Raw genomic sequence first — 16,904 nt, forward strand, 5'->3', positions numbered from 1 at the left:
GCTTAAGCTTTTTTGTACTCTAGTAAATTGTTGTTGAATGTGTGATAAAATCATGGTGGTTCAGATCTTAGGACTCTTCTTAAAAAATCTTGCTCCATTAAGTACCTAGTGCATAAAGACGTACCTAAATATTGTTTTCAAATACAGAGAGAGAATGCAGCGAAACTTCACAGTACGAAAACCCTCGTCAGATATGTTATCTTAAATACCTATAATATGTGGAAAACTACGTCATTGGTGCAGTCAATGCCAGATGTGACTAATTGGACAGTTTGACCGTCATTACGCAAATAACATATTACATGCATACACTATGTCGTATCGTACATAATTGGCAGATAGGCAACTAACTAGATGGCTAACTACTGTTGAAAAAATGCATTTTTTTCTGTGACGTCATTAGCAAAAGTACTCTGTATTATCTGTCCAAATATTGTATATCAACCATTGGTTGCCAGTTCAATTCTTTTATATTGTTAGAAGTACCCAGTATCAAGATTATGAAGCTAGCACCCAAATGTGGATTAAATGCACAGTTTTTTTTATTAAAGAAACCATAATTGACACCGGTTGACAAGCTGTTAAGAAGTAGCCAGCTGCATTCATACATTTTAATCACCATTGTTCTGAGTTCTAAAAAGTATAGTTTCTTCGTCATATTTTTTCAAGAATAAATTTCACTTAATAGTTTACAATTTAATTTGAAAATTTATGTCAGTTTACAAAAATATAAAACAATATCGGGCATTTGAAGTTTATTGACAATGTTCACGTGGCGGTTTCATCTTATCATAAGCATCCCCTCGGTAACGGTTGCGGGTCAAAATAAAAGCGTTGGCGCGCAGCCGTGCGGCGGCGGCGCGACGGGCGCGCGACGCAGGGCGGCAGGCGCCCGCCCGCCCTGCCACTGCCTGCCAGTCGCGGCGCAGCCTGCCGCCCGCGCGCACTCCTCGCGCCCTACCGCGACTCTCGATCAATACCGTGATAACCAACAAATAATACCCTTAAAACTTACATAAACCTGAATATCCTCCCCCGAGACGTTCACACCGCCGTCTCCTGCTCCGAGTGGGTACCGCACTTCGCCACGTTGATAGCTATTGTCAACACCATAAAACATGGCTACCTTAGAAAACACATGATCGCCAATCCGTTTATTGAAACGTGAGCTATTCTCGGTCGCTCCTCGCCACCAGAGTCCACATGTAGTACTTGTATCCCTTGTATTTGTGTTCTTATACTGTGTTACGTAAATGGTACACGACTGGCGCTTCAAAATCGATAAGTTATTAAATCTTTTACGAAACGATTTGATTGCCGCCTCTCTCTGTAAAACGTTGCTATTTTTATGTGTTTTGTCAAAACCTTTATTGTTTTTTGTATTTAAGTAAAATAACTAATATTTGTTTGATCATTGATTAGCCATGACTAATTAGGTTTGACTGGCGAGAGCCTTGGTGTCAATTAGATTATCACGAGATAGTCCATTGTCGAAAATGTGTTTTAGGTTCGCAGGACCCGCTGTCATTATATAACGCTATCCTGCTTGTTGTGACGTAAGTGTTGTGGACAGGTGAGAACCAAGCTGTATCTTATTTGTTATATTAAGTTCTTAATCCTAGCAATTCGCGGCAGCAGTACCTACTGCTGATATTTTAATCTTCTAAAAAAATGCCACAAGGACTTCCATTAATTGTTATTATAAAGCAGAAGTGAATAAAGAGTCGTCAAACTTTCAAAGTAGTGACTGTTGTAAATTTGGTTCATATTTGTTGAGTTGTGTACGAGTATGTCGTGGCTCTCGCCGAGGACTTTAGAGACAGACGCCCGGGGCTTTTAGCTTCAAGGGTCGACGGGGATTTTCAATGTCAATATAATATGTGTTTAATAACAATTTCAAGGAGAAATAACATTATACGTATGTACTGCTGATCTTCTACTGAAGCTCGTAATAAGCGCTACATGTTGCCACGTTGACGCATGAATCTCACCGTACTAGAGCGGAATATTAATGCGATCGTAAAGATAATGTTTACGTTGCCCTAAAAAGCTCTTCATTCACAATTGTAGCGCAATTTGTGCTGGCAAATCTAATGCGATTATGATGTAGTCTATATTGATTTGTTCATACAAAAACTTGTTACTGTTATGCGTAGAGGGCAAACGTATGTTTGACTGAAAACCGGCGAGTCAGACAGAATCAATAATTTTCCCATTTTATTTGCACGTCAGATTCTATATACCACACATACATACGTAATATACTTACGTAACACGTTTTATATTCCACTGTGCTGTCAAGGGAATGGTAGTAAAATCAAATCTAATAAAGTATCACGTTATCACGTTTTGTTTTACTGGAAATGTAAATCTCGGTGTGATCGACACACGATTACTGTCAACGTTTCAATTAATGTTACGAGTTAACATTAAAAGCCAAGTTCAGTTTCACCGAAGTAACTTCGTCAGAGTTAATATTCTTTTATAAAGAAGTTTCACGTTCGTTAACGATTTGTATTTGCGAACTTAACCTTTAGTGAAGATCGACGATGAAAATGTAGGTCATGGGACGAAACCTTTGGTCGGCAACTCGATTTAGTTATATCTAGCTTTTATTTTGTTCAGTGGACCTTTGTTTATTTGGTCAGCTTTATCAGGAGCTGTGCCCGGGACAGATAATCGTGGGTCGCAAGCATCATTGATATGTACTGTGAACATACAAACCTACTGTTTTATTTCTTCGCTGTCGTTTGAACAGCAAGTAAATAAAATGGTCTCTTGTTTTGTTTGTGTCAACTTACATTTCGACTCGAACGTTTGATACTATGATTACTTTAGTTACCCGGGTACCTATTATTAAGTACTTTCAAATTTTGAGATTTGTCGTTAATTTTTAATGGTAACCTTCTACTTGAATACAATATCTTTTAATTCCATGTATTATAAAAATCACGTATTGGTTTGCTTTCTTTGGTATATTTCATCTAAAGATGCACATACACGTACCTCTTGTTAATGTTTATATGAGTAACTTAATATTAACTGGTTAAATGGTAACCCTTCCGTTAGACAGATTGAGATTAAATAGGTAGGAGCCCAGAATCATTTAACAAAAGGGGTTTCTCAAACGAGTTTTCGAGCTTACAATAACTTCGTAAAAATTCATTAACTTTTTTGGTAAAAAACATCATGAGTAACAATTAGGTTTTGTTAACGTTCGGCCTAATTTTGCATAAAAATAACGTGTTCTATAAAATACAAAAGGAGTAACAGAATGTGGCGGCTACCGAACGGTAATACAATATGTTGTTAGCCTAATACTGAATTAACTATAAAGCTACATGAGCCCTGTAATTTGTGACACGAAATAAAGCGCCTGAAAATTATAAACCTTTACCATAATTATACTTTCCATTACTTTTAGGAATATTAAGCATTAAAAGCAGTTCAAACAATTAATTAAAATGGCCGAGATAGTGCTAGGCGTTGATTAATTCTGATATGAATATTTTAAATAGCGCTTATGCTTCTTTGAGACAAAGAGACCTTCTGAAGGTTGTCGTTTAGAAAATTAAACGTGTAGTCTAAAACTAGAGTAAGTAGTGTTTGAATATTTAATATTAGACACTGTGAGTACGCTACTGTGCCAGCAACATCGTTTCTGTTCACTGAATAACACAACAACAATTTTATGAGTAAACATTTCTCACATAATGTGATTTTAAACGGCCTCACGAGTGTATATTTAATTTCTGAATGCGTTTTTCCCTAAAATGATATTTGAAATTCATTAAATAAAGGTATGTTTACATATTATAACATTAAAAATTAAACTGAAAGACATAATAAACTTTATAAAATGCATTTAGACTACGACATATAAAACAGAAAGCACGCAAAAGTCGAAAACTCAATACAAAATTGTTGATAATCTCTAGAGAAATTACAAACTTTTAAGAGTTAGACTTCCATTAAAAGCATCGCATTGTTTACTCCGAGGACTAAGTACAGCTACACGAGGGGCTAACGAGCAAGATATGTTCGACGATAACTTTATCAGGCGATGCAAATGTCCACTGCACCCCCCGTCCCCCCTCGAACCGTTGCCCATCATACTGCAGACTGCAGCAGACGTCTGGGGCCATCGCACTGTCATATTCTAAACCACAAACACGGGTCAAAATACAAATAACAATAGTTCCATTTTATATGTTTCTATTTACGATGTTATTTTTCAACTAGCAGTAAATTTCGAGATTGACTTTGCATCTAAAATGGCTAGAGATTCAATTGATTTGTTGAAAGTTTCACGAAACTAATACATAAAGTGATAAGTGTATTATCGTGTTCCTTTAAAAGTTTGAAATTGTTTGCGTGAGATGGGCTTCTTGGTTTTGTTTACAGTTATTTGTTTCGGCAAACATGTCAAAGATTTCGGATTTAAAGTAGTTACCGAACCGGACTTAAAAGGAATAATGGTTGTTTTAAGTCTTAGTGCTGGTTTACAACCAAAATTGTTTTTTTTAGATTAAAATGACTCCAACATATCCAGCCCTTAATTACAAATCAGTAATTTATTAAAGACATAGACATAGGTATATTTATTGCATCATAAAAAATGTGTACATAAGTTGAAGTAAATGTGACTTTCCTTTCAAATCTGTATCTAATGAGATCTCAGCAAACAGCACAATTTTTTATACTAGACAGATAAATTACCTATCTTTTTTACAAAATATTATACATCACAAAAATTGGCCTGTTTATTTCACAAACCTAACATTGTAAAGCTGGACCATCGAATGTAATACGTCATAGTGAAATGAAATATCCTTAGAGCGTTCCTTCAGGCGTCCCGAAACGAGCTGCTCTATACAATCTACAAGAGATTGATGATACCAGTGTCACAAGTGCCTTTTATCTCCTCTCTGCTCGTTAAAAATAATTTATGTATTGACTTGTAGTACATATTGTAATCTCAATTATGATTCCCTCGACAGTGCTCAAGTAATCTAGTGCTTTTACGCCCGACTGGGTTATAAACGAATTTTAACAGTTTCTAGTTTATGATTCTTTAATTTTGACAAACGCTATAAGAGAATCATTATGGGATACAAATCAAGGCGATCCCAACATCTAAGCAAATTGTAATTATAAATATACATGTTATATATAGTAAGCTGTATTTAGAAGTATATCAATATGTTTATAAGTTATTTGGTTACCATAGTACCTACAAGCTCTGCTTAGCTTGGAATCAAATAACCGTGCGTGCGTCTAACGATATTTACTTATTATTTGTTTAAAATCCTTTTAGTACTGATCTTAGAGAATTAGCGTAATAGTTAAAGGTGCATAGAACTAACTCGTGTATAGAACAATAAATAAAAACAATGGAAAATTCACGTCCGTAGTAAACCGTATCGGTTACTGTTGAAACACTTTACTCTAAGTAGTTGACAAATACGCGTTTGTCAACAACATCGTTGTTTGTCTTTGAACTTGCACTCATGTTCATTGTTCACGCATTGTATGCTATTGCTTTGACTTAGTATCTAATAAAATACCACTGACTGACTCAAATGAGAAAGAAATCAATAATGAGTTAAGATATCCGAGAAATGTGTGAGCTTCTACAAACATATTTATTGTTTCGATAGCTGGTGTTGCTTTAAATTTATTACACCTTCTTTTTTGAGATTTTTATATTGGTGTCTTTAGATAACAATAATTTAAATATTTACTAAATTGAAGAGTCAGATTAGTATAGGCACTTGAAAACAAAATGATTAATTGTTATCGGTTTTTATAAAATCAAACTTGGCTACTGTAAACGCTTTTACTTGATTAAATAATAGCTTTAATATCTTGATCATTGCTTCTGAGTGACTAGCCCAGCTTTTTGATGCAAAGAAGAGCTATAAAGAGAGGCGATAACTTCAACGCCTTTTTACAAAAGTGAAACCGTTTTGCCTCTGAAGCCGGAGTGCCGGACTTTGCTTTAAAACTTTCAACCTTTTTGCCTTTTACAGGCAGTGATATGTAAGGTAAAAAATACGATTTAGAATTTTAAGTTTATTTGATTAGGCTCCACACTAAGTCATTTCTAGTAGACTGATTTCTCTGATTGATGAATAAGATCTCCCGGGATCTTAGTACAGTTGCAGGAACAAGTAGTAAGACTAGGTGATTAAGCTTTACACCTACTATTTAAAGCCAAATGAGAAGACAAATACAAAGTGGTCTGTAGCGCAATTCTCTACAATCAGATTCGTACAGGTACTATCGAGTATCGAAAGTTTGACGCCACAATAGTTCTAACGGAGTCCGGTAGAGGCGCTAAACAGATTTTCGTGTAAAATTTATCTTGTAGTCTATAGTAGTAGAGCATCGAGCTACTGAAATAAGAGTTTGTTACTGCTTATTCCTACGATTAACTCAATTAACTATTGGGAGCGCGATGGCAGTGGACGTGTGCCACTGTCCACGGAAGCCAAAACCAATCATTTCACAAACCGGTGACCTCTGTAAATCAGATTGGATTGAACCAGTTATCGGCAAAACATTCACGTCGTATTAAAGTAACGATCGATAGTCAATCGCCTACGTGTTACATTTGTTTGGACTAGAGCTAAATATCACAATGTCATGCAAGCTTTTGAAGGAAAACATAAATTAATTGACACGACAAAAATGACCTAGTGTTTAATGTTCGTTGTTTTGAGACCTCTTATTCATTCCTGTAAGATAATTCTTTTTAATTTGTACCTATTACGCTAGTTACGAGTATTCTAAGAAAAAATCAGTAGGCGCTTTGTAAATGACATTTTAAAAGTAAATAAGTGACTATGATAATCACAGAATTAAGGTCAAAAATTTACTTCCAAGTGCAATTTTCGTCTACTGCTTTATAATGCTGTCGTTATAGCACATTATTAACATAAGCTTAGAACTTGGATTGGTTGGTCAGTCTAAGCACAAGAACTATGTTTCTTCATCGTAAATGTTCATTGGAAGGGGGGTTGGGAGTCGAGGAGTTGACGTTTAACCAAAAGCGAGCTGATACACGGACAGCCTGGGAGGTTCTTTGCAGCGATTTCGCTGACTTCAGTCTGTAGATTTTACAAGACCTTGATATATTTATAGCGTTACCTATTCAACCCTTGACCGTGGAGCTTTGCTCGATCGATTCAAATTAAATTCAATTGCCCTGTTGATTTGATTGATCGAAAACTTTTGCTTTATTATTCCTTCCTTCAATGTAACTCCAGATTGCGGTATTTTAATATTATTGCCGGCATTTTAAAAATATAAAACGGTTTCATAACTTGACCCGCTTCTATTTCAAATATTATTTTAATATGGCCTTGCCTAAAACTCGCGTGGTGAATAATTGAAAATAGGCAGCCATGTTTTTATTTAATTACGTAGGTTTTAATAGTGTTTTTAATTAGACTAGACTTTTTAAAATGCGACCTATGTAAGAGTCAATGAGAACTGAGATTAAAGTTCTCATTACATACCTAACTAAATGTAAATCACATTTAGTTATGTAAGTAACGACAGAAAATTAACGTTCTATTGCAAGTTGGCTCGTATATGGTACTACAAGATATTTAATTGTCATTTAAGTGTATTAATATTCATGTTATACTTTATTCAGAAATAAGTAACACGATATCAAAGGTTTATACCATATATGGGCCCACATATAAACTTACGGTTAAAAACTTTAGTGCTAGTCATAGATTTTGTCAATTAGGAAGGCGGATTATACAGCTTATTCCAGTTAGTGATTTATGAAACGAAATCTCCTAAAACCACCAACCAGGACAAAACAAACCAAGTACAAAGCTCAATATTTCCAAACTCAGCAGAAGAATATCCGTTATAAATATAAAGTAGATAGATAGCTATATGGAAAGTAAACAAGGTTATATTGAGTTATAACGTGAAAGGTTTGCATCGACACTGCTGGGTTAATCCACTGCGTTCGACGCGCGCGGCGAGCGGCGAGTGCATCGGAAACAGACAACACAATTTAAAATCTCGACTTGTTTGCGATATAATTTCATTTCACTATTCTGTCAGAGTGGTTTTAGCTATTAATAACTTTTTCAAAAAGAAATAAATTGTTTTGAACATGTTTTTTTAGTTTTGTTTGCTAAGATATCACAACAGAACTTTGAAACCGATTAATCAATGAAGGAAATCCCAACTTTTTGGAACTATCAAACAATTTTTTTTTTGGAATTCAACTATGTAAAGGTATACTTAAGACTCCGATAGAGTAAGTAGTGCGTCTGTAGTGTGCATAAGTAACTAGATGTACAAGAAACTTAATTTTATTGTGTTTGTGGTGTCGATCATTTTCACAAGAATAAAGTAAATCCGGCGTTTATTTCAAAGATTAATCAAACAACAATATAGTTCAGACTCACTCTATGACTAAGATAACTCATTTCTATGTTCAAATGTCAAATATGCGACGAGATATTGCCAACAGTTCGCAAATGAGCTAGATGTATCACCGGTAATTCCATTGAGTCAGACTTTTCGCCCACGACGGAGATGCACACGTGTAGGAAAATATCTACGCTAAAATATTTGGAGTAATAGTTCACAAGTATGCACCTGATATAACGAGCAACAGTTTTCAACAAATAAATAGTTCGAAAGTGATGTTCAGTATTCTATTTTCTTCTCGCTATCAATCGTTTTCCGAGTCACTGAACGCTCTTTTAAGTAAGCAGGTCGTATCAAAGAGAAATATCTGCTCTTCCAATATTTTACGTCTTTCTCGTTTTATGAAAACTATCATCAGTGCGCTTTTCACGATTTTATAGCAACTAAAACCAATAAACAATACTGCTAAAGGTGCACTCCTTTCATTCGTTGTCTATGACAAAATACTTTTTTCCGAAACTCTCGTCTATGGTCACTAAAATCTGATGTTTGATAACATAATTGTCGCTCAATACAAAATTTATCTATTCTATTAAGTCTGCTATTAAAAAGATCAATACTAAAGAACCCCTAACAAAAAGGTGAACATCGTAGCAAATAATTTATTAATGCAATAGTTGAAAGCTTCGCAAGCCGTTGAAAGGGCGTCCATATTCCCGAGGGAAGTTTGTTTGAAACTACTGTCAACTATTATGGCGTTACTAACGAGTTATGTCCAATCATTGAACATTTCCTTTTGAACACGTTTCTGTTCGTTCTTTGTCTGTGTGGTAGAAAAACTGTGTATCATAACAGTTTTCTAACAACAAATCTTTGTCACGTACCTAATATGAAAGCATTTTTATATTACCCCTGAGAAACTTAGAAAGATATGTAGTAGGTAAACCTTATATATTCATTAGTTAATTCCTAGAAAATAACTGTAATTTTGCCGTAAAAGTTTACTAATATTCGTAAAGATTCGGTTAACACTTTTTAGTAAGAAGAATAAAGAAGCTGGTATTAAAAATATTGTCTTTCAAATAAATTGCATCGTTTTTCATCGGTTTCTTTATAAAAACGGTGTTCGGATCATATTTTACGACTATCGTTGACATGTCATATCTTGTCCGTTACTTTATGACGTTCATCCGGATAAAAAAGAAGCACAGATTCTGTTTTCAAAGGGACTATTCCGCAATCACTTGCGGTCGTGTCCGGTCGTCAGCGTAAGCAGATTATCTTCACAGTGGCATAACTTGCTTGTAGATGTCCCAATTGTTGCTAACCTTGTTTATTTCATGTTTCCATGAATTTCACTAGTCTCTTTGATCTTTACATAATCCGAATAAACTCTTTATAGGCAGGCCTTTCGGTGCGCGCCCTTTGCCTGCTTCAAATAACCATAAATAACCGCTGGCTCGCTCATAAATATTTGTGTTATTGTTATCTTAAGTTTGAGTACGAAGAAGGTAACCCGCCTGAGGTTAGCTTGAGGTATTTTTATGTTTCCTGGAGCCGGTGAATTGATGTAATTAACGCGGCTAAAGAATCGCCCGGAGCTATCTCAGCACCATTTCCATTTATAGCTCTATTCAAATACGGATGTTTTATTTAAACCTTCCTTTTTAATACTAAAATTCAATAAGGATCCTAAAAAAATATTGAGCAAATATAATCCCGTTGATAGCTCAACATCAGTTCATAAAATAAGCTACGATAATGGAGCTTCCCGGGAGGATACACCCGGCTCTATTAAAAGAGAAGCCGAGACTACAACCCATATATTATTAATATTTTCCTAAGAACAGCCAGCCATTTTCCTAAAAAAATAAATGTTGTAATTTGATACACGATATCGAAATTATAGTGGGGTGCCGAAGGTAAGTTTCGTTCGGTTGACATTCGAATGAATTGTGTGGGAACATAGGCAGGTGACGGAGGTGGCAGGCAGTTTATGTCTCCCCCGTCTGTCTGTATCATGTGGCCCGGTTTAGATCGGTAGTTCAAACTAGTAATGCTTTTCCATTCTTCATTGTAACTGGAAATTCTGTTGTTGATTACTGGCTTCTAACTAAAGGTTATTTGGTTACGATGCACAAACAAACCGTGAGTCAGTTTATAAACTATGCATTAATGTTAGAACTATTACGACCCATTTTCAATTACATAATTGAGTCGACGTTCTTGTATGAAAAAAATATCATCTGTTATCGTAAATCAAAAGAATTGTAAAATACACTCGAATGTAAGCAAAACACTTAACACAAGAGATAAGATCTGATATTATCGCAAGTTACAAATAGACTACAAAGAAGTAACCGCGTCATTATTCTGCAGAAACACATTCGACTGCTGCATTCTTAGTTTAGATTTGTTATTGTTTTAAAGATTTTCTACCAGTTGTAGTTAGTAGTCTTTTCCACGTAAGCAAAGCTTAGCTGTCGTGTGTCCCTCTAGCTTCATCGCTACATATTTAACGACATAACCCCACTTGCAGTACATAATGTAGCGAGCACCACCGCTCGTTTACCTTATCCAATTGTATGTGTCGGTGAACATCTAGATTAAATCTCTGTCGTTTTAACTTAGGTACCGTTTGAATTTGAATGTTGCATTAATATTAAACAGTTGTAAAGAAGAACAAATAGAATTTATAGCAAATAGCATTTTAATACTTTCCACTGTTATCCATACTAATATAATAAATGCGAAAGTAACTCTATCTGTCTGTCTGTTACTCAATCACGCCTAAACTACTGAACCAATTTGAATGAAATTTGGTATGGAGATATTTTGATACCCGAGAAAGGACATAGGCTAATTTTTACCCCGGGATAATGACGCATTTCCATGGGAAAATTCAGGTGGCGGACGAAGTCACGGGTAAAAGCTAGTACTTTTATATATGCCATTTCTAAACAGCTAAAAACTGGTGATATTGTGTGGTTTTCAAATAACAATAGTTGATGTCGTGAAGTCGTGTGTGAAGTCGTGAGCTTTATTATCGGTATGCTTTTTTGATTAAAATCTAGTGTATGGAAAACTGTGCTACTAGAGGTCGTAGACTACAATGAAAGCTTTGTTTCTAAACATATAAAAGAGTCGTGGACTAATTCTTTCAACTGCAATTGTAGGTACTATTGTTTTGTGTGCCTCAACATTCAACATATTATATTAAGTTTTTAAAGAAATTTGAGTCATAATGTAATGAAATAAAATTTAATATAGGTACCTGTATTAGAGGCTATAATGTCACGTACTTCACCCTAATTCTTCATCTAAAATAGGCCTGTAATGTGTAATTAAATGTCACGGGGAGTTCGTCCAATTAATGGCTTAGGAAACAATGTTTGCTTGCGCGGGTGAGCTGAGACGTGCTGTTTACTGATATTATACCGAGTTGCCCTAGTTCTCCGCTAAATTACACTCTATGTAACGGGATAAATTAATTAGTAAATATTGCATAGCATATTTAATATTTGAGACCCTGGTAAAAGACGCACTGATCATGTAAGGAAAACTCAGCAACCCAATGTATATGTATAAATTTAACCAGCTACTGTCCCACTGATGGGAAAGGGTCTTTTCCCGAAATGTGACTGTGGCTTGATCGCTGACCAAGTAGGTACGGCTCGTGGAAATATAAGCGATATGTTATTTTTCCCACAAAATGTCTGGGTATCTCATTGATACAGAAATTCTTGAGTACACCGTACTGTCCAAGTGCATGTTGTGAAAATTATACAACATTTTATAAACTTTCTCATTTCTGTTCTAGCTCTTTTGAGTAAAGCATCTCCTTTAGCTAAAGTTTCTCTTAAACCTGAAGTATGTATGAACTTATGTAGTTAGTGTTCTCTGCATATTCATAACTTTCCTTCTCTACATGTTCTTGAGATAATGTGGAAGTTAATTTTATTTTAGCAAAAGTTCAGGATTATGTTATCTTGTAAGCTATTTATAAAATGGAGATCTTCCGACTTTTTTATTTTTTTCTACCGAATATTAGTCTAGTCGGCCAATTTCAAAAGGGTATTATACTTTTTATCAGTGTTAAATATACCTTCCGGGATAAAATGTTAATTATCATTGAACAAAGTTTATTTTAACAAGATTTGCGGAGTCCCCGAGCCATAGTTAACCTTTTATTTGAGTTGATTTTACAACTTGTGCGGGATGAAAACCTCTTCACCGTTTTCCTTTTATTCCCCATTAAGCTCGAGGACTCTACAATAGCTTTGAACCAATACCGCTTGGATAAGTGGCACAGGCAAACTACTTAAAAGAAAACTGCTTTGATTTTTTATTCAACCACTACAGAATCTAGATTACCCAACTGTTTAATGCTTTTAATAGTAAAAAAAGAATAAACGTCTAAAAGTTATTTTCATATAAAGATGTAGATAAGAATACAACTAGAAAAACAAAGCGAAATGGCGTCATTTTTCACAAAGAGGTAGATTAAAACCTGTTTGTTTATTCCAGCCAGAAATACGCCCGATTTACGGTGATGTGTACACATTACTATACATAAATGTTGCGCCATGGTCCATTCGTCTTGAACTACAGCGTATAACGTGTGACCTACTTCATATCGTGGATCGTAAATTATTCCAGTATCCCTTCGTGTAAACTAACGGTGAAGTTACCCAGATCGGTAGTTTCAGACTGTTCTGTACAAGTAGGCTCCAAGTTTACGTGCCTCGTTAGACATACTTGATTGATTAGTGTGTCTGAAGGCCAGTCATATCGATAAAAGAAAACTAAATGTATTTACTGTACAAAATAAATATGCTCCGTTATCAAGGTTGAAGTCGCAAAGCAAATTAAAATTTCTCCATGAAATTATTTACTTGAAAACGAATGTGAATTTGTTACAATGCATTTGTATACAGCTTTAATTTTTATTGTATAAACTACTGCACAGTACTTACACAATAAGTAGGAGCGAAGCAAAAAATATTGGCAACAACCCAACTTTAGACTGTTTTTTGACGCTTTAAAGTTCCTCACCGGTTTCTGGGCAGGGAAAAAGATATACTATACATGACATGTAGGAAGGCTGTATTGTGGTGGTAAACTCAGTTAGTAGTCCAATCTGGTGTAAATAATGAACGAAGCTTTGTGTGTCACACACGACCGCGGCCGCTGCATCGTCCACCCCGCCCTTGAACTGCATATTGTCATGGAACACGACACCTGTTTACTTTTTCAAGCCTACTTCAAACGTTTTTATACCCGTGTGTACAAACAAGGGCGTAATTTGTTACATTTCAATCTTTGTTACAATAATTATGTTAATGTTTACCGGAAATTGTGTAAGGCGTTACGTGATCAATCACAAACGTGAAATTGAAAAGTGTTTTTTCTGTAAAGCTTTTGGTTACAAAGTTACCTCATTACTTTGTTTGTATAATGAGTGTTGAACCAATAATGGAAAATTACGAATTGAGGACTACGATATGGTCTCGACAATAAGGTTTCTTTAACATAGACAAGGGGCAATTAAGTGTTTGAGCTGGGTGAAAATTAGAAGGCATTAAAACAGGATGCCTAAATTAAAAGACGGAGACAATTAATTTACATTTGAATAATGGAGCAGTCTATAAGTACGCAATATGAAATGACGCATTTGATGTCCCTTCGTGTAAGTCATTTGGTGTGTAGGTATAAAATACTTGATTACATTTTGATTGGCCTATGATAAAGCAACTGTTTAATGACTTCATAAAAAACGACACATTGTTTTGGAACAAATAGGTATACTCAGTACTTTTTTATAGTCGCAGACTAAATTGTGAGCGGCGACGTTTCGGCTGATCGATATTTTATTGCGGTCACTAATCCGCTTAACTGAATTATTGCTCCTTTTGCTTCGACAAATAATTGAAGCAATATCCAAAGAATTTCGTTTCAGCGAGTTGTTTAACAATTTAAACTAAACTAAAGTATACCAAAATAGAAATAGCTTTCAATTTCATACAGAGTAATCTGAACCATGGTCAGGACATACGTAATTGAAGCCGACTAAATTGTTCGGCACTAAACGTGACTGGAGGGTGGAATTCTAAATATAAACAATTTTGCTGGAGCTGTGTAGCAAATCTTCAGCAGTTGGCAACGGGCAACGTGAGCCGTAGATACGTTATGTATGTACCTGCCAGTACGCAAGTTCAAGGCCAATGCAGTACACATGCGACATTCGAAAGACCACTCAACTGTTCAATTCTTTAAAGCTTATACTTGCACTTGATTGCTTGGAAAATTTTATGGCAATTTTATTTAAAAGATTAGCTGTACGTGTGAATGGCTTGTTCGAGAATTACCATGAAACTCAGACCCCGTTTTACAAGAAGGGATTAAGTGGTTATTGTTATTCACTGGGGGTGTCTGCTGTATTCTTGAACAGTGTGGAGAATCTGCCATATTCAGTAGGGTAGTTATAGTTAGTAACTTTGTTATGGTTATCGTTGTATTTATATCGTAGTGATTTCATTTTAGTAGCTGACTGCTATTAAAAGGGTTTATTTAGTAAAGCAAACAATCAATCATAATATGAACTGCTATTTAAAAAACTTCTGGTAGATAGTTTATATACACAGTTTTAGACCAACGCTTTTAAAAATAAATTTCGTATAAACAGTTTATGTAGGTTTAAAGTTTCATGAGTTAAGGTTCTATTACTGGGAGGCACGTGGTGGTGTAAAACATTGACACAAGTAGGGCACGTCCCCATAAGGATGGGCGGCCGTCGGTTTCCTACGGGTTATAAATTTGAGTAGATTGTGCGTCTAAGGGAGACGGGTGAGCCGGGTGCGGCAATGCGGTCAAGGGTACAAAGAATATTTCAAGCGGAAAAGTTTAGCGTTTAGCCACAGGACCTATATCAACCTGACTGATGATCATTATAGATAGTCCACTCTAAATAACAATCTATACACAGACTTCTCGTGATATTTTGGGAGGCGATACTGAAGTTGCATGTGATCATGATTCCATTGCTGACTGACTGATGGACAACGCGCAGCCGAAACTACTGGGCGTAGAAAGATGAAATTTGGTATGAAGATTCCTTAGAAAGTGTAGACGAGTACTAAACCCCGGTTTCTGAGTACATTTAGCGGTAGTTTATTTATTTAATAACTTTTTTTTTTGTATGGGTTTTAACGCTAGGAGAGGATTTGTGGAAATTCCGCTCCGGAGGGGGTAAAATTCTGTGCGGGCGAAGCGGGTGGAATCATGTATAAATTGTGAGTAAATTCAACAAACATAATAAATAGTCCAATTAATTATAGACTGTCGAACTGTAATTGAGTTGAGCGTAAGTGATAAACAACGTATGAAATATTCACGAACATACAGTAACGATTGTTTACTGAATCCTATTAAATATGCGCCATGCAAATGTAGGTAGTGACGTACACTTTACGACCCTTTTAATCGGTTCCTACAACGTTTCGATTTATTTACAAACTGCGTCTGACAGAACAAACTACGAACACGTGCATTTCAAGTGCTCACGTGTTTGGTTAAATATAGTTAGTGCATTAATAGCGCTGGCACAGTTATGCACTACCAAAAATAATCAATTCGACGAAGGGAATAATTTTATGATTGATGTTTTTATTGATGGACTTACTTTCGTAAATAAATTGCTAATTATTACCATCAGGCGCTTTTAGATTTCAGGAAGTTTCTAATGTTATTTAACGATTTTAAACTCTTGTGACTTGTACGCATAATATTGTAATGTAATGGGTCTTAAATGCGAATGAAAGTTAAATAATATTGCAGGCTGACTTACGGACGGTCAACTCGTGATATTCGATGCGATTCGATCGAAACGTCGAGTAAACTGATACCTAAGGTATCCTGACCTTTAATTTTCAATAACGTTTAAGATCCTTTGCGTAATAATATTTGTTAATTGTTCATAAGTTTCAGAACTGAATGAAACATTTAGTTCTAGCATTTGTTTAGTAACTATTCGCAGATTTTATGACGGGATCGTAATAAATCTTCCTAAGATACAATATTGATTGATAATAGATTCGGAGTAGATAAAATAACACGATTACGATTGATGGAATTGTATATTGCAACTGTATAAGACAATAAAGTAAAAGTACTTATAATTCTAGTTTAGGCTTCATTCAGTGTGTTTGAATATCTTTTGCATACAAATGATTATTCGCAGTTACTATAGCTGCACAATACATGCGTGTTATAGTAATACGTAACTGATTGTAACTTAAACAAACATGATAAAGAAAAACACGTTACATTATGAATGCGGTTATGTTTTCATTTCACAACTTTACCGTGGTGAAACTAAAACTAAAATTAAAACACAGGCAATCTGTGGCTCGATTCCTTACTACTATCAACTACCGACTTGTCATACGGCTAACTATCGCGAAATTTTACATGAAAATCTGTTTAACGCCTCTACCGGG

The 16,904-nt window shown here is 35.4% G+C and overlaps 1 protein-coding gene across 10 annotated transcripts in view; it reads left to right on the top strand.

Annotated features, from left to right (window-relative positions):
- The first annotated feature begins 913 nt into the window (after window positions 1-913).
- The window catches only part of Nhe2 (Na[+]/H[+] hydrogen exchanger 2), a 46,435-nt gene continuing 30,444 nt past the window's right edge, over window positions 914-16,904 (top strand). For all 10 annotated transcript variants that reach the window (XM_076122693.1, XM_076122695.1, XM_076122700.1 and 7 more), the window contains exon 1: window positions 914-1,068. The gene's annotated coding sequence lies outside the window, so the exon portion shown is untranslated. The remainder of the gene's footprint in view (window positions 1,069-16,904) is intronic.

This window comes from Anticarsia gemmatalis, chromosome 14 (genome assembly GCF_050436995.1).
Source record: "Anticarsia gemmatalis isolate Benzon Research Colony breed Stoneville strain chromosome 14, ilAntGemm2 primary, whole genome shotgun sequence".
Taxonomy (NCBI): Eukaryota; Metazoa; Arthropoda; class Insecta; order Lepidoptera; family Erebidae; genus Anticarsia; species Anticarsia gemmatalis.